The sequence below is a fragment of the Ixodes scapularis genome, unplaced genomic scaffold, assembly GCF_016920785.2.
Source record: "Ixodes scapularis isolate PalLabHiFi unplaced genomic scaffold, ASM1692078v2 PGA_scaffold5__190_contigs__length_132052651, whole genome shotgun sequence".
NCBI classification, from domain to species: Eukaryota; Metazoa; Arthropoda; class Arachnida; order Ixodida; family Ixodidae; genus Ixodes; species Ixodes scapularis.
In genome coordinates, this window is record NW_024609880.1 from 107734410 (window position 1) to 107741840 (window position 7431).

At 43.8% G+C, this 7431-nt stretch overlaps 1 pseudogene; it reads right to left on the reverse strand.

Annotated features, from left to right (window-relative positions):
- Positions 1-1923: 1923 nt before the first annotated feature.
- Positions 1924-6104, reverse strand: LOC121838048 (annotated as a pseudogene).
- Between the last annotated feature and the right edge of the window lie 1327 nt (positions 6105-7431).

The following is a 7431-nucleotide window of genomic DNA, read 5'->3' on the forward strand; positions in this document are numbered from 1 at the left end:
TGTCTCTTCCGTTGCAATATCCCGGTCGGTCACCAGCGAAATGCACACCGTTCCTCCGTATTTTCACGTTATACCTACGTCAAACACCACGCTGAACTCCGAACTCGCTTTCGACCGGCCTCATATGACGGCTTCCGCGTCTGAAATCAACTCGCCGAGACGAACGACAACCAACAAAGCATCCGACAAGCTCCGGCCCAGCTGGGGCCAGCCGCTGCATGGGCGCTGCCATCTTTCCAGTGGCGTCACGTATTTGGTTTGGTCATGTGACGTGTGGTCAAATTTGCGTACAATGGCAGCCTCCTTATGGGGGTCACTTTCGAGTGCAGACCGGAACCCCGGTTTATCGCTCTAAGCCCCTCTACCTCGTTGGTTATGGTATGAATCCAAACGGAAGTGCCCGTCTTGTAAACCTTTTGTAAAGAATAATAACTCTCATCGCATGGGTTATTCCTTAAACGTAAAAATATGTCGCTCAAAAGGAAATTGCAACATATAACGAAGGTTTAACAACCAAGATCTAAGCTGTCAATCAAACTCTTACTTAGCCAATGAGAAGTATAGCTGCCGATTGGGATTCAACGTCACGGAATCCCAACTTCGTGGCGCGAGATTTAAAACGAGTGAAATAGCCGCAAGCTAAAATCAGTCTCACGCAATACATATTGCTGTAAAAAAAAATTTTTCTCGCGGGAAAATTGTTTTTGACATGCTTGTTCCAATTAGGTTGTTTAAAAAAGACTTTTTTTCTTTGCAGTTACCCTTTAAGCTTCTTTCGAAGCTAAGGCATTGCAGACTGCCTTGCCGACATTTCGTGCGCCCCCAGTCACAACGGTCGAGTGTGCGTGAAACGAAAATGTCTGGAACCTCGTCGTCATTTTTTAGGGGCTAGTATTTTTAATCTATGTCGGGATATCTCCGCTGGGAACCACTGGGAGCGCCTTCCACACGGTTGCGCCTCTATGACAAGCAACTCTAGCGTTAATCGGCAAACACAAGCACGATTAAAACTGGCACGGCGTGATGGTTACCTTAGTAGCGGTAGCTGCCAACTTTCACAAGTTTGATACCCCTACACCGCAAGCACAAGTCTGTACTCCAGTACACCGCTTCACTCGAACAACGAGCGAATCCTATCAGAAAGTAAACGCGGAGGCTGCACCGCCCTACGTTATTGCTGCATCGTAAAACGTATTTTGCACAGGTGTACACGGGCTCGCTCTATTTTCACGCCTTCCACGCGTGAAAATAGAACGAGCCTAAAATTAGGAAACACCGTCCTTGTCACTTGTTATGGCCGTTATTCTAAACTAGTCAATTTCATTACACGTGGCGCTGTAGTTATGCTCATGAAATTTACAATATCACTGAATTCCATCAAGTGTTTGCATGCCAGTGCTCAGTGTTCCACGAGTATGCTCGAGTAACTATATAAAAAAAAACATCATTCATGGTATCCACCTGCCGATTTAGTTTGCACAAAACGTTAGGCGAAGGCACCCGACAATATGTTCCAAGTATTGTCGAAGAAGAACAACTCGAAAGCATATTCAATTGTGTCTCTTCAGTGCAAGATATCAGTTGATTGATACCACGTAAGATAGTGTTCATATATCGCACCAGGGAAGTGAAGCTGATAATCAGAATTTAAAATGCATCTCTTAGAAGTCTCAGCTCAGCAGCCAACAATATTTTAAACCTTTCTCAGGAAAGTTTTTAGGCGCAACGTCCGTCGCCATTTGGATGCGCACAGGACATTCTTTTCACGATATTATTAAATAATTCTGAGCTATAAGAAAAGTATTTAAAGTAGTAGAACGTCTCTAAAGGACAATAAATCGAGTTATTTCTTCGTAACATTTTTATTCAATCAAACGGTGCAGCTTCCGCAGCTTCAATCACGAGCTGGATCCACCAGCCACTTCAATTGCGGCTCCTGTCATATACGAGCTCTCTGGCGAGCAGAGAAAACAACCACGTCAGCGACCTCACGAGGCTGAGCGAAGCGACCAAGTGGAAGCCAGGACAACATTTTCTGTCGCCGCTCTTTTGTAAAGAATTCTGAAACGCTCATAACGGGACTGTGGATTATTCCAGGAAGCACTGCACTGCACCGAATTCCTTTGTCGGCGAGATCCAAGGCCACCGTTTTGGTAAGACCAACAATACCGGCCTTGGAGGCGACGTAACCGTAGCGTCCTTTGAAGCCCGTCTTGGCGACCAGGCTGGAAATGTTGACCACTACCCCTTGAGTAACCTCTCCGGCCAGCATGTCTCGGGCAGCAGCTTGGGTCATCAGGAAGGTACCCTGGTTTATACGTAAATCATTTAAAAAACTATAGATTTGATTCCACTTCATAATGCTTATTATTAGTAATAAAGAGATGAAAAAGAAACAAAAGGAAACAAAATTTCCATCGACTTTTGCATCATGATCCCATAGGGTATGGAAACTAACCAGTATAAAATAAGCGTTCGCTCAAAGTTTGTCTAGACGAAATTACACTGTTGCTTCGGTAGTTAAAAGCGTGTTGCTGAAGATGTCCCCATTGAATCGAGTGGGGAAAATCGGGGTCACGGGAGGCCATGGTAGAACATGATAGAACAACTTGAGACTGGGGCGACCAACCGTCCCGCCACTCGCAAGACTGTCCCGCATTGAGGGCTCGTGTCCCGGGTCCTGCAAGAAATAACCAAATTTTCAAAATGTCCCTCATTTCACACGGTTCTAAGATTCACTCCGCAAATCATGGTGCTGCCGAACAACGGGGCACGGAGAAGCGCGGAGGTCGCTGGTAATCGTGTGATTCAAAATAATACGCCATTTTCTATCCGAGCATTGCGGGAAGTGACTGTCGTTCTTGCAGGAAAACCGTCGCGCAGGCGCCGCTGTGCCTCTCCTCTTGGTAGCAAAATACTGTAAGAAAGATTTCTCGCCAAAACTTTAACTATAAAATATTGTAATTATCTGCAAATCACTGTGTCCATGCAAAAAAAAAAAATTGCTGTATATTTCTTTTTTCTTAGTGAAGTCATTCACAACGGTCAAAAAAGAACATGATGTTAAAACTTTGTGTAGGACCATGTTGATAAAGGTGAGCGTTCACGGGAAATAATAACCCGATAAAAGATTTACTATTTCTTATTTCCATTTGATGCATTGAGTTCTGATACTGTTGATTTTTTATGTTTTCAACCCCGACATATTTAATAGGATATTTGACATAAAACAATATACCACTGGGAGTGAAAATTGTTTGAGCTTAATTGCTGGAATAGAACTTGCAGGTACATAGACAGCACAGGATAATAAATGTATTAACAGAGCGACGGTTTGTTGTGTGTGTGTTAATCAATTTCCTCTACCCCCATCCAACCCCCCTCCCCTCTGCCCCGCGTGTCCCGTATTTCGCTGGCAGAAAGCTGGTCAGCGTACTTGAGTCTCTGACGTCACGTGACGTCACGTGACGTCACGTTAGCGGATAAATTTACGTGACGCACAGAGTTGACGCCTTGACGTGGCGATACGGTTTACGGACACGTGATACGATGGCGTAACTTCACGTGCATTGTTTCGCTAAATTTAAAGAGTTACACAGTAGAAACGGCAGACGACACGTGCTGTGTCGTCTGTTTGATCTCCTGTGTCCCTCTTTCGGCTTCGTAATTTAGCGAGGTAATTGACGTGGCGACCTGACCACACGTTACCTGACGTAACGCGGACTGGTCACGTAATGTGACGCCACAATGTAAAGTCGTGCTGGCACGCTACGCCATGATATCACAGAACGTCAATTTCGACGCTAAATTTACCAGGAAACGCACTAACGAATGAAGGAACAGACGGATGCACACGTTTTTGGGAATAGGAAAGTCTATTAAAAAGCATTCCATGCTTTCTGATAGCACTATCCTCAGTGGTAATAAAAGAAAATATTCCATGCTTTTTAATAGCACCATCCGTGATGCCACTGCTGCTTAAACCTTTTATAGTGTTCTCTGCAACCTTTGGTATGATTATATACCACACAGTCAAAAAGCTGAGTTCACGTGCAGATGTTAAGAATCTAGATCCATAACCTCAGATATTTAGCGTATTATTTTACGTTTATATAGCTTGTGCCAGCCTAAAATATATTTTTATATACGACACCAAACCTTTGACATGAGTAATTGCACGATGTGCTGAATGGAGGTAACTTCTTTGCAAATGAAATGTATATTTTTGCCTTCATGGTTGTAACTGCTCGCCAAAACGAGCTTTCAAAAAAAGCTTTTAGATTTCAGATTCGAAAATAAATCTTACTGAGAACTTTGCAAGCACGTTAGCTGTTAGTTCGGCTCCACCCAAAAGTAGAGAAACTAAAAATCGGGCAGTATATTGCAAAATATTTTGCACAATGGGTACGCTTGTGTCGCATTTTAGAATTTATGTATGTAGGTAGTCAGGATTAAGCGTACGGAGTGTAATTTCATAACATCAGTGGTTAAAATAATTCGCATCACCTACTGAGGAAAGGATGTGCTTCAAAAGACAGCAATATGTTTCTTTTTTTTTTCTCTCTCTTTCGAAATAATATCTTTTCTAACAAAGTTATTTACCCCAACGCTTTCAAAAGGGCAACGGGCTGTCCTTCAGAAGAAATACTCTCTCAACATACAGATACCAAAGAATTCACAAGTATACATACATAGCGCACTCGATCTCTGAATTCGAGACGTGCAAGAAGTATTCGCCAATGCTATTCCTAAAACAATTAGTCTCTGGGGCGCCAAGAGCGTCGTACCTGAGTAAGCTAACGTAATAAAGTTGGTAACAAACTGTCCTTGCCTTTTTTCGTTAAGGAACTCTTTTTTTTTTAATCTTCAGTGCAGTTTTCAGAACAGTCAAGCGTTTTAGCTTACCTTGAGGTTAACATCGACGACTCGATTAAAACTCTCCTTGCTTGTATCAAGAATGGAGGTGCCACTGCCAAAGATGGCGGCGCAGTTCACCAGAACGCTGACGGGGGAACCGTGTACTTGCTTCAGCGACGAAAAGAGGTTTTGCACTGATGTTGAGTCAGCAATATCAACTTGCATTGCAACGTGTCTCTGACCGTCGCGCACAGCTGAAAATACATGGGTAAGTTACGGTATCAAACGAAACATGAAACAAGGAGAAGCTCATACGAACAACTACAAACAAAACATTATGTGACTTCACATTACATCAAATATTTAATTTTCTTATGACATTTCTGAATATAAGCATCCCAGAAAACTACCTGCTGCCACCTGTCTTTGCTCCCCACTACTTTTTCTATTTTTTTCAGGTAGCTCGGTGTGTATGCGGAACGCAAGTTCGTCTGCTTCTTTTGCAGGTGTTGGGGTGACATCAGAAAGCAGAACTCTGGTTGGCTCTGATTGAAGGATAGGGGTAGACGTCAAAGCAGGCTGCCTTGAGGGCTACACAATATTTCTATCAGAGCCAATAAAATCTCGGCGTTCTGACATCCGCATAACCCCTGCAAAGAAGCAGACGAACTGGACTCCGCTTACCATCATTTGTTGCTCTCGACTATTGTAGGATATATCGTTAAAAAATACAAAAAAAACCCCGTTTGTTTGAACTTGGAAGAGCCAATCACTGGAATCTGCAAAAAAAGCTTGATGAATGACGAAGCTGAAAGTATGTTTAGAGCTAGGAAGTAGTCTGCGCTGTTACACCGAGTCACTTCAATCGTCATACACAGCGCCGCATCAGATGCCATCTTTTTTTAGGTCTAAACATATTTTCAGCCTCGTCATTGGCGGACCTTTCTCCGTAAATTTCGTAACGTATAAGTTTAGATTTATTCTTCTCCTTCCGTAAGCACGAAGTCTTTAACTTCATTTGGACACTATCCAAGAATCTCCATCTAAGCCTACTAAGTGAATTAGAAATACAAACCTGGAAGAGTAGTGAGCACGGCTTCAGCCTTTGCCAAATCGATGTCAGCGACGATCACATGAGCACCTTTCTCTGCTAAGACGTCTCAGATTGCCTTGCCAAGATTTCCCCCGCCTCCAGTCACCACAGCCAAGCGTTCGCGTAAAGAACATCCCTGTGAGCTCGTTTCCATATTTTTTGGGGGTGCTTGAAATTTAATTTTGTGCACTGATATCCTCTGTCGGAACCACTGGAAGCCTGTGACACCCGGTCACAGTTCTAGTTCAAGCAGCTCGAGCGTTAAATGACCGACAAGAGTGTTTGAGGTTGTCGCTAAGGGCGCTGCTGTATCAAAACTACTGCTGCTAATTTCAAAACGAGTCAAGTGAAAATACTGGGCTCGTTCGATTCATATAAACGGCACCTGCATCCTCCTACACTCGGTGTACATCCCCCGACTCGATTTAGGAGCGCAGTGTTTTTTGTTTTTTTTTTAACATTCGTAGAGTGCGTCATTCTTCATATTTCTGCACCGCAAAACAGCTTTTGCACAGGTGCAGGCTGGTGCAGATAAATGTAGCAACCCGGTTATTGGCAAACATAATTCTTCTACCATGTTATGGCTTCCTACACCAGGTTTTGAATGTCGTCGTATGTGAAATATCTTTGATATCTAAAACACGCAGACAGAAACTGCATTCAGGTATGTCTATCTACCAAAAGCAAAATCTCGTCGGCGTGTTGGTGCATATTTTCAGTCACGCATCCAATGGAAACATGGCCAAACGAGACAAGTAGGTATTGTAAATGTGATATTTCGCTGGACGCCATACTTAAGCCCATAGTTCACCGCGCATGCTCTTATTCATCGGTTAGCGTGTAGGACCATTTCAATTGGTATTTGTAGACGCAGGTTAGGGATGCTTGCGGTTTGCAATCCGCAGCGATGTATTTGGCGATGGCGGTCAGGGGAAAGGAACTTCACATGCTCAGTATTCCTCGTAAACGTGAACAGGATGTAATACACGAAGAACAAAAAGAGACTTAGTGGCATAAAACAAAACAAGGTCAACGCTGTTAACGCCGCAGCCGGTGTAAAGCGCTGGGACTTGGTGATTTGCATGAAGTGCCAAACGAACGTCGCAGGAGTCAGGATCTCAAGCGGATAAACGTGTAGTGTCAGTCGGTGCGTCGCGGTAGGCACGGTGTAGTAGAAATAACTCACACAACAAGGAAGATACGGATTTCATTTTCACTTCTCCGAGAACCCTGGCTACTACCACAAAGACAGGAACATTGGCTTTGCACTCACAGACAGAATAAGGCAACACCCCAAGCAACCACGCTCCGCAATAATCGTACACACTAAACTTTTCTGTCATATACACCGCTTACATCTCCAAAGACATTACAGCCATCCGACTAACAACATGAACAATTGACTTCTACGTAATCTGGTCAGTCGAGGAGAGAGAGCTGCCCCGTTCCCAGGCGGCGCTCTCGTGATCCTTTCCCCGTTT